Source organism: Piliocolobus tephrosceles, chromosome 3 (genome assembly GCF_002776525.5).
Source record: "Piliocolobus tephrosceles isolate RC106 chromosome 3, ASM277652v3, whole genome shotgun sequence".
In the NCBI taxonomy this organism is placed as follows: Eukaryota; Metazoa; Chordata; class Mammalia; order Primates; family Cercopithecidae; genus Piliocolobus; species Piliocolobus tephrosceles.
In genome coordinates, this window is record NC_045436.1 from 156,803,241 (window position 1) to 156,824,428 (window position 21,188).

General features: G+C 36.2%; 1 long non-coding RNA gene across 1 annotated transcript; it reads right to left on the reverse strand.

Annotated features, from left to right (window-relative positions):
* Positions 1-219: 219 nt before the first annotated feature.
* LOC111549846 lies at positions 220-17,141 on the reverse strand. Its single transcript, XR_002733848.1, has 3 exons — positions 17,054-17,141; positions 6,059-6,141; positions 220-483 (listed from the first exon to the last, which is right to left on the reverse strand). It is a non-coding gene; the product is annotated as an uncharacterized LOC111549846 (long non-coding RNA).
* Between the last annotated feature and the right edge of the window lie 4,047 nt (positions 17,142-21,188).

Sequence of the window (21,188 nt, forward strand, 5' to 3'; positions counted from 1 at the left end):
GTCTTCCGGACCACGTAGGCAATACTTCCGCCTTTCTCTCTTTGACAAATATTTAGTCACATGATGCCAAAAGAAAGTTGAGAAATGCAGTCTTTTAATTGTGCACGCTGATCAGTGTTCTGTTACTTAGGGAAAATTGGAGAATGGTAAAACAGCCTCTATTGTACTCAGTTGGAAGTAATAAGGCTGGGAATAAAACAGTTTGATTATGAAAATATATTTGTCATTCTAATATGGAAAGGCTTTATTCTTTAGTGTTCTGAAAGGCACACGGTAATTTACTCTGACAAGGTCTATGTGAACTATATTGGATTTGAGCATATCTTGCCTTAGAGATATTGTTGCCCATTCCTAACATAACTTTTTAGCTAATCGGTGGAAACATGTCATATTGCTGAGCAAATGCAAAAAAAATGAGTTGAATCTGGGGCTAATCCCAGAAGTCCTAGATGTAACCATTCATAGCAGTATTTGTCTTCAGGCCTGTTGAAGTATGAAGAAAGAAAAATAATTTAATTTGGATGGGATGCCAAGTTCATTAATTAAAAAGTAAAAAGAAAAGAAAAAAAGGACGATGTTGCACAACTAGAGAGGATAAAACATTTGAAGACTATGAGTAAACTTTCCTGTTATATCAAATAATTTGATTTTATATTTTCTGAATAACGAATGGGAAACCATGAAATTTTAGAATAGGTTGAAAATTCTGAGATGCATTTAAGGGAACAAATTAGAAACATTGTCATTTGCTTTAAAATAAGAAAAATGAATATACAAAAATCTGGTAGTTGAGTAATGCATTTACAGTAAAGGTAGGAGACTGATTGAAAAATAAATACATCTGAATTATATTGAAAGCAACATTTGCCGACTTTGCAAATATCCAGTCCTCCCAAATCTAGACCTCACTAATAGTTGTCCAAAGTTTACTATTTAACAACAGTTTGAAGAACGCATTCTGGAATTTTAGAGGTACTGCAAACTTTAAGTTTAGGTTACGAATGTTTCCCTCATTTGGAGTGAAGCAATTTTTTATTTTACTCTATTTTTTTTTCCCCAGGAGTGGAAAATATCATGCAATCTGACTGAAATTCAGATTATCTTCAAACAGTTATGCTGAGACTACAAGGTATACTGGGAAGAGAGAGCTCACTGTCTGATCACTTACTCACCAGAAATTTAACATGTTGGTGAACATCTTGTATTATTTGGAATCTATCCATCATTAAACATAAATGAGGAGACTGTGTTACACAAATGTGGTAATACCAAATGGATACATGTATTAAAGACACTGTAACCATCTGGACTCAATATGGGATGCAGAATGTTCCCATTTATCAAATTATAATTCCCATAAGATATTTTATATCTGTAATTCAATGTTGATGAAAACAATTGTTTTCCATTTGTCAGAGTGATTTTCAGCAGTAATGGATTAAGTTAACACATTTATCAGAGAAGGAAAAGATTGGTGGCCAATAGAGAATCTTACTAAATTCTCTGGTTTCAAAGAAAGAGGAAGAACAGAGACAAATAACAGTCACCATCAGAGGATTATTCAAAAATTTTAAGAATGAACGCATTTTATAATTATTCTTGTCTCCATCTGTTTGAATTAATTTCCTTTCTTAAAAGTGCTCTCCCTTTTCACTGTTTAACCTAGATACTAAACAGGTTTCAAGATCCATCTTTTCCATAAAAAATGTTATTACTACCATCCACTCCATTATATACTGAACTGTCCCTTCTGTAACACGGGAGACATTACTACCTCCACCAAATAACTTTTATCACTGGTTTTTTAATGAACTCCACGCAAAATAGAGGTCTGTCTTCTTTCCTGTCTTTCTTTTTTTTTTTTTCTATTAATTGATTTTTTCTTTCTTTTTTCCTTCCTTCTTTTTTTCCCCTGAGGAAAAAAAAAGCTTTATCATGAAAAATTGTGTAACAAACACCAATAAATAAAACTAAGAAAAATGCAGATATTATTTTTCAAGACATAGAAGTTCCCATACTTTGTCTACCAGGACTGTGTTATAGCTGGCACATCTCTATTGGAAACTCAGGATATGTTGATAGACCATTAGCACAGCCTGTAAAAAATATTACCCTCAATAGTCCTTTGATGAATACTAGCACCCCTTTTAGTTCTGCCTATTGCTACTTAGGATAACCAGTATCATATTCTTTCCCCTTGTTCTGAAATAAATGCTGTCAGGAACACTTTCACTTTCAGTCCATCTAGACTCCAGCTCTTCTAAGAGTTAGTCCAGGAAGGAATCTGTGATGGTCAGATTGAAGGTATTAATGCAAGAAGTAAAAGTAAAAACTAATAGGGCGTAATAAATGCCCTGAGAGCTCCTTCCTTCCTCCAGTCTAGACTCTGTTTTCTCCCCAATGTTATTGGGCATCCTGAGTCTTTTTCAACCTCCTGTACCTCTCACTTAGCCACATTTTGCTTCTTAGCACTTAGTCCTTGAATCCTACAGTCAAATTTTCATGATTTTCTAAGTATTTTTGCTCTCCAAAGTGTATAATCCTTCTTCCGTTATTCTCCTCAGTCATGGCACCTCTGTTCTTCCAGTGAATGAGGTTAAAAATCTTGGAGATATCCTTGCAGTTTCTCAGTCTTCAAAATACCCCTGAAATCGAACTTTTTTTTTTTTTTAGCAATACCACCATAGCGCAAGCCAACAACATACCTAAATATGACCATTGCATTGCCCTCTGAGAGTCTTCCATTTTCCAATATTATCAGCCCTCATACACATATACCTCTGTCTATCTTTTCCAAATGACGATTTTGACATAGGAATCTGTTCATGACATTCCTGCAATCCGAATTCTCCAGTGGTTTCCCATTAAGCCTAGAAAAATACTCACATTTTCTCCTTGGCTTATAAATTCTAACAGGAACTTGTTCCTGACTGCCTTCCCTACTTATGTCCCATTATCCAGCCACACATTTTAACATTTTAAAAACTCATCTGCCTTGGGACTATTGCACTTTGCTCCACCCATCCTATTACTCCAGATAGCCTTATGACAACTTCTTATTTCGTACAAATGCCAAGTCAAATTTATTACTTTCAGAAGTTAATTTCCTGTGTCTCAATTAAATAGAAGTCCTCCATAAATTGAAAACTTATTTTAAAATGATTTTATACTTATCACTATGTGACAGCATATAAATAAGATGTGTATATACATGTATAATGTCTGATAACAATTAATGTATTTAATATTTTCCCAACTAATAGACTGTAAACACCACGAAGGCAAAGATATTATTTATATAAATAATAGTGCCTGACACATAGGAAATATATAATAAATATTCTGAATAAATAAATAATCTAAAGGAATTATACAATTTATATATTTTGAAAGGGAATATAAGCATAATTTAAAACAAAATATTGAGGAGGAAAAATATGTTTTAACATATATATCAGAAAAAGTAAAATTCCAAAAACTTAACCCTGAAATTCTTCATGAAACTTGGTCTAACAAGACCTTCCCCATTACAATTGATGGCAATTTCCTCTTTCCACTTGCCAATACAAATCCTTGAAGACTTCCTTGATACCCTTCTTTCTCTTGGAGTCTCATGTAATCTATTATTTTAGTTACCCATAACTTCAAAATATATGCATACTCTGATGGTCTCTCAGCACATTTTATTAGCCCTTTGTCCCATGGTCATCTCTATGCCTAAGTTATTGCCATATCCTCGTAAGTTGTGTCTTTGCCTACAGTACAGGCTTTTCATATAACAGCAGCTGGAGTGATCTCTTTCTACTGAAGGATTGAGTACTGGCATATGATGGGAACTTTTTCCTGCTTGCACAGCTTTCCAATTATTTTGTAAGTTAGTGGTGGTTCTTTGAAGCTCTGGAAAATCCTGTTTTCTGAAGCTGTCATCATCACCAATAAATATTCATGACAGTGGTGTTTATTGTATGAATTGTGATGATTCTTTCTGGAGTTACATGAATTTGTGTTTGAAACAGAAGCCTACATAAGCTTTGGATTTTTAACCCAATATTCTTGAATCTCTACCTGTATTGTTATAACTGTGATGAATATCATGTAGACAATCAAAATTCCAAAGGGGTGAAGCATCAAAGTAGTTTCTCTCGTCAGACCAGAGAAATTCAAAATAGTCTTCAAAATGGAAAAAAAAAATAATTAACAAAAAAAACTTGACTAACAGTAGGCTATTGGTAAGAAAACTTCATTACTACCTAACATGACATCTAAAGATAAGATAAATTTGGGGCATGTTCTTGTGGGTTTTTTTTAATCATCTACAATTTCTATTTCAGGGATTCAATGTCCTGTTTTAACTTTAGAGAGGAGAAACTAAAATTTAGTTTTAAAAGTTTTTATTCCAACATGTATTTTATGCTATTCTTCTGCTTTATAGGCATGGATAAATCTTAAAGGCATACAATAATTGGAGATATATATATATATATATATATCAGAGTATGTTAACAAATATCAGATTATGTTATTATTTCTTTGCTCAAAATTCTGCATTTTAATAATATTAAATTCAAATTTTTCCACAATGGTCTCCTAGGTACAACGTGATTTGTGTCCAGGCTATGACACTCCATTACCCCTACTTTGCCTCCAGCTGGTTCTTGCCTTTCTTTGCCTCACTTGTTACTGCATAGTGGCCTTCCAGCTGTTGTTGAAACTGACAAGCACATTCTATCCTAGGGCATTTGCTTTGGCTGATCTTTGTGCCTGGAGCACTCTTCTCCCACATTTGCAATTGGCTTCCTGCCTCACCTTTGCGCAGATATCACCTTCTTAATGAAGCTGACCCTCACAAATCTATTTAAAATGTTCAGTCTGGAAATCCTTATTCCCCTAATTATGTTCTATTTTATTTTGCTTTGTACAGTACATATCATCTTCCAGCACAAGTTTTAAGTTAGTTATTTATTATGTCTGTGGTATATCATCTTTTTTTCTACACGAATGTCAGCTGCATGAGCACAACTTATCTTATTCTTGTAGTCAAACTAAATAACAGAGAGGCTCTCTAAAAGAAAAAAGATATTTATTCAGGAGTAAGGTATTTCAGTGGGAATACAAGTGCCACAGTAAACTATGTGTGTATTCAGGGAGGTCAAGGAAGACAAAGTTTTTTAAAGGAAAAAATGAAGAGGATTACAAAATTGTTGTCAGGTAATTATCCTTAACTATAAGGATCAATAACAAGGGTGACGACAATCTGAGAAGAGTTTCTGGGAAGATATTTTGCAGAAGTATTTTTGTGTAAGGTTGCAATAGCTTCTGTACAAGGTTGTGGTTTTTGCAATGCTTTGTGGTAGTTTTGTTCTCAGGCATACAAACATGAGAATCTTCTCCTCAGGGTCTTTTCTGGCTCTCTTTGTCTTTATCTTTTTTTTAAAACACTAGTGACTCCCTTCTGATTCTGATAATTTTCACACTGTATGTGAAGCACTACTATTATGCGTATACATGGTAAAAGCTTGGAGGGCAAGCTTTAAATTATATTTGTTACATGAATATTTTAAGAGCTCTTACAAATAAAGAAAAAAAACCAAACCTGACAATTGAAGAAATAAAAGTAGAAGCAAGACTATGAAAAAGAAAAATTCAGCTTAAGATCAAAGGCAAATTAAAAGCAAAACTCCATTTTAGGCAGTTAATTTAGAAGTAGCTTTTCCTTTAATTCCTGATAAACATGTTTTTAAAAAGGCAGTATAAATAATAGAATCTAATAGAGAGATTCAGTCATGGTTGCTGCCCTATCTCACATGATTCCTTCTTAAAAGAAACGTACAATAATCTTTGTGTTCACATTCCATGGCAAATATTTAGCCATGATTATGATTCCATATGCCTACTGTGTAGCATAAATATCATGCCTGTGAATAAAACCTTCTAATGTTGTGATCTCTATTTAACCTGTTCTTCAGAAAAGGTCATGTGACCCATGCCTTCTGGGGCAGTCTTGATAACTCTCACTCTCTTTCTCCATGTGCAGCCAAATATGTCAAGGGCAACATACTAGTTTCATGTGAAAAGAGACTTCTTTCTTGACTTTTGTGCTTTTTTTTTTTTTTTTGATCTTCTAGTTTTTCCACAACAGATCTGTATTAAACATCATATTTAGTTTAGAGAATTGGGGATGATTAAATAGCCCAGCACTCTTATGTATAATTAACTGAAAGTTAAGTATGGCCGTAAATATGAACGTAGTCCATTCCAGCTCACCAGGGGAACTCTGCTTTAGAATTCCAAGAACAGATCTGGAAAGTATAAAATACTGTTTTCTTCAATGTTGTCATTTTTTCTTATTTATTTATCTTAGTTGTTTAATTATGGGGTCTGAAGCCTGGGATCTGAAGTAGAATTCTGGTACTGTACTTTAAGTTTCCTCAAACTCCATATAATAGAATTAGAAAATCCTGCATTAAACCTGAAGAGTGTGTGTGTGTGTGTGTGTGTGTGTATTTGTTCTCTATATGTGTATTGGAGTTCATCTGTTTTTAAACCTAGGATAAAAAAATAAGATAGGGAAACAGAAGATATTTGGTTTATTTGTTGATTGGAAAGATGATAGTTACAGTGAAAGAGGTGTATTATATCTACAACTAAGAAGTGAACACTAAGCAAGAAAGAAACACTACAAAGATAAACAGACAAAAAAATTCTATCTGGTAATATCATGGGTATTGTAGAAAAAAGAGTATCTTTTTTTCCCATCTTAAGTTTGTGGCTGAGTTCTCTATAACAAAAGAGAGATTAGCAACACAAAAGCATACAAATTTATTTAATATAAGTCTTATGTGACACAGGAGTCTTCTGAAATGAAAACATTTCAGTCAATAATCAACTGCATATGTTACAGTGGTCTCATAAGATTATAATACTGTATATTTATTGTACTTTTATATGTTTAGATATGTCTAGATATACAAAACCTTACCATTGTGTTATAATTGCCTACAATATTTATACAGTAAGATGCAGTACAAATTGGCATCTCAGGAGTAATAAACCATACCATATAGCCTAGGTGTGTAGCAGGCTATTTCATGTATGTGTGTATAAGTATGGCCTAGGACATTTGTGTCACAAAATTGGCTAACAACTCATTTTTTAGAATGTATTCCCATTGTTAAGCGATTCATGACTCTACTTAAAAATTTGGAAATTGGAGTGGCAAATCACAGGTGCAGAACTCACCATCTTGGCATAGTCAAATAAACAACACAGAGACTTAGGCACTATGACAAAAGTGATCAAAAGAGTCAAAATTGCCCATGCAAAATGTTGCATATTGTAAAGATCATGCCAGTTACTGTTTTCATTTATGCATATGTTGAAAAGGGTGTTTATCTCAAGTTCCTTATCATTGTAAATCAGAGGGAAAAAATGGATAGAGGTGAAGCAGAGGAGGAGGCCTAATATCAGAAACAAGAAGTTGTAGTTGGAAATCTCACAAAAGAGAGATATAAAACAACATAGTAAAAACTGGTCATGCGCTATTTTAAAACAACCTATCTACTGGTTTTTTTTAAAATTCAAATATATTCAGCACGTCAGTCATATATCAGTTATGTATTTTTTTCTTGTTTCAATTCTAAAAATGCAACAGGCCAGTTTTAGTAATCTCTCCAGATACAAAGAAGAATAATTTAAAAAATTTATATAATTTGAGGTTATTTCACCATAACCATATTGCAATGAAAAATGATGCTTTATTTTTAATAAAAATAATTTTGTCAACAAAAACTTGCTTACGGTGTGATTTCAAAAGTGATAAAGTAATGCATTTAGAATTACCAATTAACTTTTTTTTTTTTTTTTTTTTTTTCTGTTTTCTGAATTCCTGATGCTGTGGCATCTGGCCCTTGCTGACCTGAGACAGATTGTCCCACCCAGGATTAGTTTATTCTCAGAGATAGTAAAGGACTTGCTTGAGAGCATGCCTTTGGTATGCAAACCAGCCAATCCCAAATCTATGTCCCCTTCTCCTTCTGTTATGTTTACACTATGGAACGCTTTCCTCCAGGCCTAAGCACCCCAGAACACGGTCACTGACAACTAGGGACTACTCCTGCACCCCACAGTCCACCAAATTAATCAAAAATATCTCATGTTAAATCTACTTGGCTTGTGTGCTTTGCATCATCCATTCCTCCCTACAAAGGTCCAGTCAAGGCTTTGCCGGTAGCTTTCCTCTCTGTCTGCTCGTCTCATGCAGATGCTTCCCAGGCATGGTGTGCTATGCCTCCTAGTTTTAGGAGACCGTGAGAATAATACAAATGCCTTTATTAATCACGATCACGTTTCTGCCTGTGTGTCTTATAAAACTTAATTAAAACAAATCCTGGGTACCATAAAACAAATCTGTATAAAAACATTAAAAAGTATGAAACCATTAAGATATAAAGAGTTAATCATCAATTATCCAGAAAGTTTGCTTCACTAGAAAACTCATTGCCAGATAATGTCACATAAAGGAGGTACTACAGTTTCCTGAGCTCTTGTCAAAAATGGAACATAAAACCTAAAAAAGAAATTAAAGATAATCAGACCTAAGAGCTTAAAAACACAGTAGATTGTTCACTGGCCTACACTGTAAAACGAGAAAATCTGGAGAACTCATTTAAAATAATGAGCAGCCTCACAGGGACTTTACTTGTAATGAAGACTTAATGTATCTGAACCATTTTAAAACTTTATGGATGAGAGACATGGATGAAGTGCTTTGCTAAATCACTCTCTTGTCTCTGGCCTCAGGAGGTTAACTGCGATGCTAGCTTTCCTATGAAGACCACAAGAAGGGGAGAGACCAGAATTTTTTGAGCAAAGATCATATAGAACCATTGCTCCAGGGATCATTGCTTTTCTACATGGATTGTAGTCATAACAAACAAATGAGCTATTTTGATACACATCGAAGTGGTCCTGGCTATCAGGAAGGTAAATCAAACTAAAGCCACACAGAGACCACATACACATAATATATATATCAATCCCTGAAGAATAGAATGGTGGAATATGTCTTTATCACACAGAAATAATACAACAGTTACGACTTTCTGTGAAGTGATGGTTACTGGAACATAGAAAAATAAACAAACTCACTTTGAAGGAGACTGGAGATGGGGCTTACTTACAAGATGAAGGTGAATCATTCTATGACTAATATTGTTCAAAATGTTATTGGAAACTTTTTTTTAAAAGTTGAACATTATTGGGCTATATTGGTATAGCATTTGCAAATATGTTCTGTATATAAAATCATATAAAAAAATGGAAGTTCAGAGCGACTCAGTAACTTCTCATGGGTTCTTTTTGATGGCGAAGAGCTTGGATACAATTTCCAATCTGAGTTCAAAACGCTAGCTAATGAGTTTTGAAACATTAATATGTTTTATTCATATAAAACATTATCTTGAGTTTTCTGTAAAGAATGTGATATCTTTCTAACATTGTAAAATTATTTACATTTTTAAAACCATTTTTCTATATTACAATGAATGATAGTGAAAATTGGATGGACTTTAATATTAGAGACCTAGATTTAAGTAAGAGCTTAACCATTTGATATTTGTGAATCGTAGAAAAGTTACCTAGTCTCTCAAAGCTTAAGTTTTTGAATGTGTGAGCACAGCCAAGATGTGCTCACAGAGAATGGTTTGCATAATAAGGGTGATGTGTTTAAGAAGTACTGTTAAATTAGAAGTCACAAAATATAGTTTTTTGTTTTTTTTTTTTTTTTTTTGAGACGGAGTCTTGCTCTGTCACTCAGGCTGGAGTGCAGTGGCACGATATCGACTCAATGCAAGCTCCGCCTCCCGGGTTCACGCCATTCTCCTGCCTCAGCCTCCCAAATAGCTGGGACTACAGGCACCCGCCACCATGCCTGGTTAAATTTTTCATATTTTTAGTAGAGACGGAGTTTCACTGTGTTAGCCAGGATGGTCTGGATCTCCTGATCTCCTGATCCCCTGATCCGCCCACCTCGGCCTCCCAAAGTGCTGGGATTACAGGCGTGAGCCACCATGCCCGGCCAAAATATATTTTCTACTGTAGCACATAACAAGAAAAGAAATTACTTGGAAAAAAAATCCCGTAAAATGCCTGCTTCGAATTAAAAAAAAAAAAAAAAAGTGGAAAATGTATTCTGCTTTAAAAATAAAAATGACACTCCAAATTCAAAAGAACTGCTTTTCTAAATGATGTTGCTAAAGTAGAGTTGTATATTAAAGCATTTTTTATAAAAAGAAAGTTGCTGATGTTTTTTCAATGTATTGTGCCGTTCACGCCCCCAGTCATCTAGCAATCCTTCTTAGCTATGTATCTAACTCATACTCCATATTTTAAAGACTCTCCCCGCTCTTGTGATTTACCTAAAAATTCCAAATTTCAAAATTGTGTTTCCCTAGTATACTGTTGAAAGACTTTTTGAGAAAATCTTCTTCAAAACTAGTTTTTAAAAATTTGAATTAGCATCAAGCCATTGGAATTAGACCAGCTAGCCTCTTTAGAAATGATGTGCTGAGACCTGAAAATGCTCTGTCTCTTTGCAGAGGATGTTTTTGGATAATTCTCCTTATTACAAGCAGATAGCTCTGAGTGTGTTAGAGCCAAGCACTGAGGATCTTTACATTATTCTACTTTTGTTGTTGTTGTTGTTGTTGCCTATTCTGAACAACACTGGTGACTAGAACCTATGACTTCCTCAAGGGTAGCATCCTGAGGAAATTGCTATCCCAATTCAGAGTATTTATACTTTTTAACAACAGGTAGATCACAGATGCAGATAACCAAATCAGACTTTGTCTCTGTAAACAACTGATATAGCCAAACGCATGCATACGAGGTGACTATCATCCCTGGTCAAGATTTGTTATCAAAAGCTAAGGTCCTTGAGTTTTCATAAGGTGTGATCCTTGAGGTGTCTTCTAGGTGTGATTGTGGAAAGCTTTCAGTACTTACTTCTAGCTTTAACTTTCCCGCATTTCTAAAGGATGGTTTTCAAACCTTGACATATCCTTCTATCTCCTACTGTCTTTGATGTTGAGATAACTTGTCTTTGTTCCCCCTAGGAACACATTGAATCCCTTCGCTAAGTACATGTAAAAGACAGGAAAGAATGGCAGCATCATGGACTCCTCATTTTTCTCTTTTGTTTTTTTATAACACTTTACAATGAATGAGATTGTAGTCAAAAGCCCTCCAAACTCTTCATCTTCCCACTTGTTCACTTGAAAAACGTCATGCTATAAGTGAAAGAAGGCAGTCACAAAAGATCTTATGTTTATTCTACTTAAATCAAATGTCCACAATAGGCAAATCTGTAGAGATGAAAAGCAAATTAGCGGTTGCTTGGGAATGAAGGAAACAAGAGAGTGATAGGTAAAGGGTCCAGGGTTTGTTTTTGAGGTCATAAAAATTATTTTGAAATGTTTTGTAGTGATGTTTATACATATCTATGAATTTACTGAAAACAATTTCATATTTGTGAATTACATCTCGATAAAATGGCTAAATACCATATTAACAACTATAGTCCAGAGAGACAGGTACTAAAATACAGATTTCCAAGTAGTTGCCAATTGATCAAATAGTGGCTGTTTCTCTTTGATTATCATTTACTTAAATGCATTGTCAAAATTTGAAAATGTAGGGATCTCACATAAAAATCCAGAAGAAAGGGAAGGAAGAAAGGAAGGAAAGAGGGAAGGAAGGAAGGCAGGAAGGAAGGAAGAAAGGACAAAAGAAGAAAGAGAGAAGCATTATACCTTGTCGGGTTTTCATAAGAGTTATTATCTCTGGATAATTATCTCTGAATAATAATAGTTTGAGCCCCCTAGGAACACATTGAATCCCTTTGCTAAGTACATGTAAAAGACAGAAAAGAATGACATCATCATGGACTCCTCAATTTTCTCTTTCCTTTTTTATAACACTTTACAATGAATGAGATTGTAGTCAAAACTGGGGCCAAGAATGGTATTTTTCTCTTGCAATGAAAGAAAAAAAAACTCAGTGTCAATCACTGACAACATTTAAAGAGTATCTTCTACTGACTGACAACTTTTAAGCCAATACTATATTGCCCAAGGAATGACTGAGATATCAGACTTCATAGTTAAGGATGCTATTTATGAACTCCAGGGGGTTGTGATGTTCTTACTGTTTAACAAGTGTAAGTAAGAGATCCCACAATGCTGCTGTACAAAATCCCTTTGTCATTTCACTTAATTTCCTTCACCATTTCCTCTCCTGAACCTTCACTTCATGGCCACTTTAGTTCTTTGAAGTTTGTTTTTCTGCCCCCCATATGTGTGAATCACTGCAGGCCAAATTCTGTTTTTGTGATAGTCAAGGGGAGCTGCCAGCCTGTATCTAAAGGCTGAATTTAGCACCAGGGGTGGTGGCTGATCTCTAACAAGTGTAAACAAACCTATCAGAAAATGTGGCTAAGCTAGACAAGTGTTAGGGAGGGATGTTAGAAGAGTGGTCAGATAATGACTTTTATATGGTTCTACAGAACTTACTGTTTTTCTTTCTTTCTTTCTTTTTCTGTAATTCCGGTTAAATTGTGATCTTATATAATACCTACAGGTTGCATAATGATTGTAGGGTTAGTGAAAATATTGCATTTTATACCAGTAATATTTCTTTTTTACATTTGAAGGCACTTTCAAATTCCTTATTTATTTATTTTTTTTTTTTGTAACATAGTTAGGATGGATTATCATATTAGATAAAAGTTGATAAATTTAATGTACGATGACAAAAGTATTGGTTTCTAAGTACTTGTCAATGAGAAACCTAATTTGATGATTATAAATCAACATCTTTATATTCATTTATTATTTACAGATATGTAAGGATTATTTGTAATAGTCTAGTAGGTTTCTCAATTTGCCAATACAATTTCACTCAATTTCCCCTTGTTAGAATACAGGAGTTAAGGAATGTGCTACATGTATGACTTTTGTAGAGAGTTGTCAATCTACAGATCATATTATAATAGTTTCAGTAACTCTAATACTACATATAAGTTGCTGAAGAGAGAGATTTAAGTAAAATTTTTAAGGCAAGTAAAAAAAATCAACTTAATTGTATTCATTTTGGAAAGCATATTAATCAACTTTTCACTACAAAAAAATGCTAATTCAGTAAGCTATCTAATGCTTAATCTAAAAGAGGTTGCATTGTATTATAAATTGAGAAAAACTGCATTACAATTTAACATTATTTGTTCTCATCTCTGAGGAGATTCTGAGCTTCTAGGTTCAATTTACTGGTCAGGCTAAGATTTCTGCAGCTGCTCAGTTACAGTTAAAACTGAATAGAAACTATCAAGATATGTCCCAGTTGATCATCAAAGTGCCAAACATATTCATTCCTGCTCTGATATTTGCCAACAACCTTCTCATGTATAATGATCATGTTCAGTTATTACTCTACTATGACTACTCTATTAGGATAATCTTCTAGCACAAGGAGCCAAAGAGTTCATGAGGCAGCTGTGGCTATGTAAGTTTAGTGAATCTCTTACTTTGTGCTCAGGAGGAAACATCTCTTCTGTGAGAACTAGGACTTTGGAACTATAGAATTTAAAGTTGCAAGTTTAAGAAACACAAAATTCCTAAGAGGCTCAGTAGGATAGTAGAGCCATCCTGATTTCCATCCCTCAGATTCTGAGTCCATGTGGTCTACTAATTTAAGACAGGGGCATAATCTCTTTCTTAGTGAATATTCTCTAGTAACTATTAGTGTACAAATTAAAGATCTCCACACTTGTGCCTATTCATATTGCTTTACCCATATGCATCTTCCCCAAAGTTCCTTGTACCCATATTTCAATATTGTTTGTTACAAGCCTATGGCCAAACAGATAACCCATTTGCTACTGTCCATGAATATTATATACAATAAATTTGGAGGTGGATGTGGTGGCACATGCCTGTAATCTCAGCACTATGTGAGACTAAAGTGTGATGATCATTTGAGTCCAGAAGTTCAAGGCTGCAGTGAGTTATGATCATGCCACTGCACTCCAGCCTGGATGACAGAGTGAGAGCCTGTTTGCAAAATGAAATAAATAATAAAAATGGTAATATTGGTTTAATTCTTATATTAGTCTGTTCTCACACTGCTAATAAAGATATACTTGAGACTGGGTAATTTATAAAGGAAAGAAGTTTAATTGACTCACAGTTCCACATGACTGGGGAGGCCTCACAATCATAGCTGAAGGAGAATGTGGATCAAAGTCATGTTTCTCATCGTGGCAGGCAAGAGAGCTTGTGTAGGGGAATGCCCCTTCATGAAGCCATAAGATTTTATGAGACTTATTCACTATTATGAAAATGGCATGGGAAAGACCCGCCCTCATGATTCAATTACCTCCCACAGACAGGGTTCCTCCCATGACATGTGGGAAATATGGGAGCTACAATTCAAGAGGGGATTTGGGAGGGGACACAGCCAAATCATATCATTCTGCCCCAGCCTATCCCAAATCTCATATCCTCACATTTCAAAACCAATCATGCCTTCCCAACAGTCCCCCAAAGTCTTAACTCATTTCAGCATTAACTCAAAGTCCGGAGTCCAAAATCTCATCTGAGACAAGGCAAGTCCCTTCTGCCTATGAGCCTGTAAAATCAAAAGTAAGTTAATTACTTCCTAGATACAATGGGGGTACAGGTTTTGGGTAAATACAGCCATTCCAAATGGGAGAAATTGACCAAAACAGAGGATCCACAGGCCTCATGCAAGTCCAAAATCCAGCAGGGCAGCCAAATCTTAAAGTTCTGAAATGATCTCCTTTGACTACATGTCTCACATTCAGGTCACACTGATGCAAGAGGTGGTTCCCATGTCTTGGGCAGCTCTGCCCCTGTGTCATTGCAGGGCACATCCTTTCCCCCTGCTGCTTTCATGGGTTGGCATTGAGTGTCTGTGACTTTTCCAGGTACACGGTGCAAGCTGTTGGTAGATCTACCATTCTGGATTCTGAAGGATGGTAGCCCTCTTCTCATAGCTCCACTAGGCAGTACCACAGTGGGGCCTCTGTGTAGGGGGCTCTGACCCCACATTTCTCTTCCACACTGCCTTAACAGAGGTTCTCCATGAGGTCTCTGTCCCTGCAGCAAACTTCTGCCTGGAAATCCATGCATTTCCATACATCCTCTAAAATCTAGGAGGAGGTTCCCATACCTCAATGCTTGTCTTCTTTTCACCCACAGGCCCAATACCATGTGGAAGTTGTCAAGGCATGGGGCTTGTACTTTCTGCAGTAATGCCCTGAGCTGTACCTTGGCTCCTTTTAGCCAGGGCTGGAGCTGAAGCACCTGGGATGCAGGGCACCATCTCCCAAGGCTGCACAGAGCAGGGGGCCCTGGACCTGGTCCATAAAACCATTTTTCCCTCCTAGGCCTCCAGGACTGTGATGGAAAGGACTGCTGTGAAGACCTCTGACATGCCATGGAGATGTTTTTCCTGCTTTCTTAGTGACTAACATTTGGTTGCTCGTTAGTTATGCAAATTTCTACATTGGGCTCGAATTTCCTCAGAAAATGTATTTTTTCTTTTCTATAGTATCATCAGGCTTCAAATTTTCTGAATTTTATGCTCTGCTTCCCGTTTAAACATAAATTCCAATTCCAAACCATATCTTGGTGAAAACATAAAGCTGAACACTTTTAACAGCACCTAAGTTACCTCTTGAACACTTTACTGCTTAGACATTTCTTCTGCCAGATTCCATTAATCATTTTTCTCAAGTTCAAAGTTCCACAAATCTCTAGGGCAGGGGAAAAATGTCACCAGTCTCTTTACTAAAACATAGCAAGAGTCACCTTTATTCCAGTTCCCAACAAGTTCCTCATCTCAGATGGAGACGTTCAAAGAGCATTTGTTCAAAACCAGTCAACAAGTCTCTAGGAAGTTCCAAACTTCCCCAGATCTTCCTGTCTTCTTTTGAGCCTTCCAAACTGTTCCAACATCTACCTCTTACCCAGTTCCTAAGTTGCGTTCACATTTTTGGATACCTTGACAGCAGCACCCCACTACCTGGTACCAATTAACTATATTAATCTGTTCTCATGCTGCCAATAAAGACATACCTGAGACTGGGTAATTTATAAAGAAAAAGAGGTTTAATAGACTCACAGTTTCACATGGCTTGAGAGGCCTCACAATGACGGCAGAAGACAAAGGAACAGCAAAGAAACATTCTACATGGTGGCATGCAAGAGTAGAAATGCAGGGGAACTGCCCTTTATAAAACCATTAGATTTCATGAGACTTATTCACTATCACGAGAACAGCATGGGAGAGACCCACCCCCTGATTCAATTACCTCCCACCAGGTCACTCCCATGACATATGAGAATTATGGGAGCTACAATTCAAGATGAGATTTGGGTGGGAACACAGCCAAACCATATCGATTCTCTTTTGTCATAAAATGGACAACAAAATGTATGTGCCAAACCTATATCTATTGAAAAGATTCCTTCTTACCATTATGTCTCATAGCTATCACTAGAGACCAACATGGCCAACCTGGCGAAACCCATCTCTACTAAAAATACAAAAATCAGCTGGGCATGGTGACAGGTGCCTATAATCCCAGTTACTCAGGAGGCTGAGGCAGGAGAATCACTCAGACCCAGGAGGCAGAGGTTGTAGTGAGCCTAGATTGCGCCATTGCACTCCAGCCTGGGCGACAGACAGACTCTGACTCAAAAAAAAAAAAGAAAAAAAAAAGTAATACTACAAAAGTCCAGTTTTGGCTCATACATACATACTGAGGTGACCTACTCATGAAGTAAGTTCTGTACTATTCTTCCTCTGCCAACCATTAAAAAAAAGATCCAGCTTGCGAAAACAGATGTAAGTATAAAAGAAGGTACTGTTCCAAAAGTGGTGGGTGGCATCGGATACTTTGACACTCATTTATATATCTTATTTTTACCCATGAAACTTGAGATTGATCCTAGATGTACTACTTCCATCTTACCATTGATTCTAGCTAGGTCTCACTGACTATATGACTTTTGAAGTCTTCTCACACCCAGATCTTGATAAGTAGTACTCATTCCATGGTTTCTTGATATGCCATGGTTAGATATTCCATCTTTACCAGTGTCCAATAGCATACTTACAGTTGTTTTTCAAATATGCTTGCATCTCTGCTGCCAATGTCATGATCTTTCTTACTTCTTAAGCCTTGGAGTTTGAACTACAGTTTTCATCTGAATCTGTACATTAGACACCACGTAAAACCTTTTCCCTAAATCAGATAACTTTAGTTCTATGAGATCTTCTAGTTGCATGGCTCAAACAACATCTTGGATCTGTTTCAGAGCCTTTTCTAGTTCTAAGTCCCACTCAAAGCCATTCATGTTACCTAACAAATGTGTCAGAATAGCATTACATGTAATAGCATTATTGTGCAATAAATGTGTCAGAATACCACTCTCAAGTATAGTATGCTGCATGTGACTCCCAAAGAGGCTTATGAATGATGTAGCTAATTTATTAATATATTGACCTGCTCTGGATTCCAAAACATTTTGAGAAATATGATAGGCACGTGAATAATTTTAAGGATTATCTTTACCCTCTACAGCAAGGTATTCAGAGTACTAGCCATTTTTTGTTCATCAGATCAATCAAGATGATGTCCTTAATACAGTGGATCAACTTTATATCCTGTGGTTTGTTTAGATGGTACTAGAGCCTACTGGTATATTGTGTCAGCAAGCTAGAGAAATAAACTTATTCAAGAGAAAGACCCACAATGTTTGTTGTCAGATATCCATTGTGAATGTGACTGTTTCTTATTCTCTTTCTCAGTGGGTATGTAAAAGAAGGCACTCGCTTTATCAATAGCTAATAGTATATATCAGAGACCCTTGTAAATGTACTACATCTGGCATGACAGCTGCAATTAAGTTTACAGTGGTCCTGCTTCATAAGCCGGACCAACTATATTTTAAGGGATCGTGTTGTGAACTAAAAGGTGATATCATAAGCCGGACCAACTATATTTTAGGGGATCATGTTGTGAACTAAATGGTGATATCATGGGGATCACAATCCCTGCATCTTTTAAGTTTTTGTGAGTAGCAATAATCACCCTGTGATATAATTTTGTTCAGGATTTACTTTATTTTATGGAAGGGATCAGTTTCAGAGTCTTCTTAGCATTTCCTAATGCAGTTGTTCTTACTCCACAGAAACCAACGTGTGGGTTCTGTCAACCACTAAAGATTTTCATTCAAATTATAGATTGTGAAAATAGGGCTTGTGGATGTAGTGGATCTTCTGTGTGTCAGATCCGGGCCAAGACTCCCTTTATGACTGGAGTGCACGTGCTTATGGTCTACCATAGCAGAGAGAATGAGAATTTAGGTATCTAGTATCTGTGTCTATAGCATTTTTTTTCTAACTAGCCATTGAAATATGAGATCTTCCTTTACCTCTGTGTAAAATTACCCAAGTAAATTGCCATACAAATGTGTTTAGTAAAGGAAGGTGAAAAATCACTACTGTGTACACTTGCTGTGCTATCAAAGGTCTTTCTTCATGGGGCGCTGCTCGCCTCACAACCAGTTGTTCCTTGGGCTAAAAAGTGTATAAGCTACGAAAAGTGGGGAAAGGGCCGTGAAAGCTCACTGAGGTAACTGACTTCAACTTTTTGCTCATTCAGTCTTGATATATTTTAATCATAGATGTTAAGAAATATACTTTTCTGTGTTTTTTTCATCTTGGCCCGTGCATCTCCATGTTTTATTAACATTCTTTACCTCAACCTTGCTGCCCATTATGGTATCGTCTCTCTTGCCTCTACTCTTTGTCATCTGGTATTTAAGAATCTTATTATCCCAAATGCTATTAGGGAGCCCAGCTTTATAACAGAATCTCCTGTCATTCTCAGCTTATCTTGAACGGTCAATACTGAACACATCAGCAATACTGGAACATTTTTCACTTGCATATTTATTACTAACTTGTTAAATAAAGTGTCTCTAGGACAGTGATTCCCAGCTTGTGGCAATGGCCTCCACTGCACCACAGGGTACAACTGATAATGTCTGGATACATGTTGGTTGTCACAACTGGAAAAGGCTATTGAGGTCTAGTGTGGAAGGGATACTGTCCAATATTCCACAAGGCACAAGACATCCCATCACTTCCACAGTAAAGAAATTTCAATTCTCAAATATCCATAATGCCAAGGTTGAGAAATTCTCACCTACATTGTCCAAAAAATCATAGTCAAACATTTTTAATTCCCAAGAGCTATATAATAGATTAATTTAGGAAGACTCGTTTCTCTTAAGCTCTTTGATATTTTCCTCCAAATCTTACTATAGTAGATCTGGTATCCTATTCTGCATTTAATATGAACCGTTACTTTTTTTCAAAGTTCCAAGAGTCATCTCAACAGTATATTAAAAATTTGTTCCAGGGATGCTCACTGAGATGTCACATCCTAAGGCATGAGGTATTACGTTTATCAACAAAATCTCCTTTATCTGGCTTTCCTTTCATTCTGCCTTTTATTGGGCACCCTAAAGATTCTCTTTCAGTCTTACTCAGGAACACCCTGGCAGTATATGTTAGCTGTGTCCTGCAGCTTATTTAGATTTAGTACAAAATTACTCTACTACCTTATCAGGTTCAGCACTTTCCCAGTCAAATAATGCTGAAATGTAATGCTAGTTACTGCTTTTATGCCATGGGAAGAGATGGGAGCATATCCTTAGGAAAGTAAACTTTGCAAAGCACTTGCCTCATTTGAGACTTCCCCATAGTCTTTAGGCAAAGGGATTGAAGAAATCTTTCTTTTCAAACAAAGTAGAGTGAATCACTTCTGCAATCCCAGAGGATTCAGGAAAACATTTAGTTTTGATTTTCTCAAGTGACTGTCCCCAGACATATCCATTCTAATCTCATTTCACTTCTTCCCTCTGAAGACCCTGATTTTGGCATGGACGACTTGACTAGTCTAAGAAATTCAACCTTTTCTGAATTTGCTTCAATTTTACAATAAGGAACATTATGTTTTAGCTTCATATGTTTTAATAGAGAGTCTGAATCTAGATTTGGAAGTTTGACTACTGACATCTTTTATGCCTAACCCCTTCCTCTCCCTTTTATACCCCACATCTGAGATTGCTGGTAAGAAAGCTTGGGTGCTCCCTCAGATTGTACAGATGGGAAGTTTAAATCACATGCTGTCACTCTAAGCCTGGCCCCACCTCTAATTACCATAAAAATCCCAAGCCAGTCTTTTTTTTCTTTACTCTCTCAAGATATTTTAGACTTGTTGGAGAGTTACACTCTCTCTTCAGAAAGCCCTGTTGTGTGAGTAATAAACCTTCTTATACTCTGTGGGCAAATGTGTGGCATCACCAGTTTTAACTGGCAAACCAAATGTTGGATAGAGGTACATTCTATTTCTGTAGAGTGCCTGCATCATCAGCTTCAACCTGGAGAAAATTAAAACTTGCTTTAAAGGTTTCCAACGAGGCCCTCTGACTTAAATATTTGTGTATAATAGATAACAACACATCTATGACTGTGGCAGTATCTACTCAATTCCATAGTCCTTGTGGTTATCTACTTCAGACCTCTCAAATATCAGAAACATTGCATAAACTAATGTGTCTCTTCTATTTGTAGTTTGTCCTTCTTTCCAAAAAGGGACAGCTTCAGCAGTCATCCTGTTAGAACTCACCAAGGACAATCCAAATTCCACCTAACACTTATCAAGGGGATCATTGCCATCCAGGCAACATGTTGTGTAACTCTCAATTTTCACCCTTAACGTCCATTTCTTTGCATTGAATCTTGTACCAACTATCTTAAGTCCGTCCTATTCTTTAAGCAGTGCTTCAGATGATAATTTTTGTGCAAGAAGTTTTCTTTGAAGATGTGATTTAAGTGAAAGATGAAAGGAGGGAGGAAATCACAATAAGCCAAGATAGGAAACCAGGAAAAGTGTGCATCCTCAGACTGATTACACACAAAGCTCTGGAGCATGAATGGTATCACAGAACGTTACCTGTTTGAGACAAGGGGGCTAGTCTTTTACACTCTTGTCTGAATCAGTCATCAGGTATGGGCTATCCTTCCACGGAAAG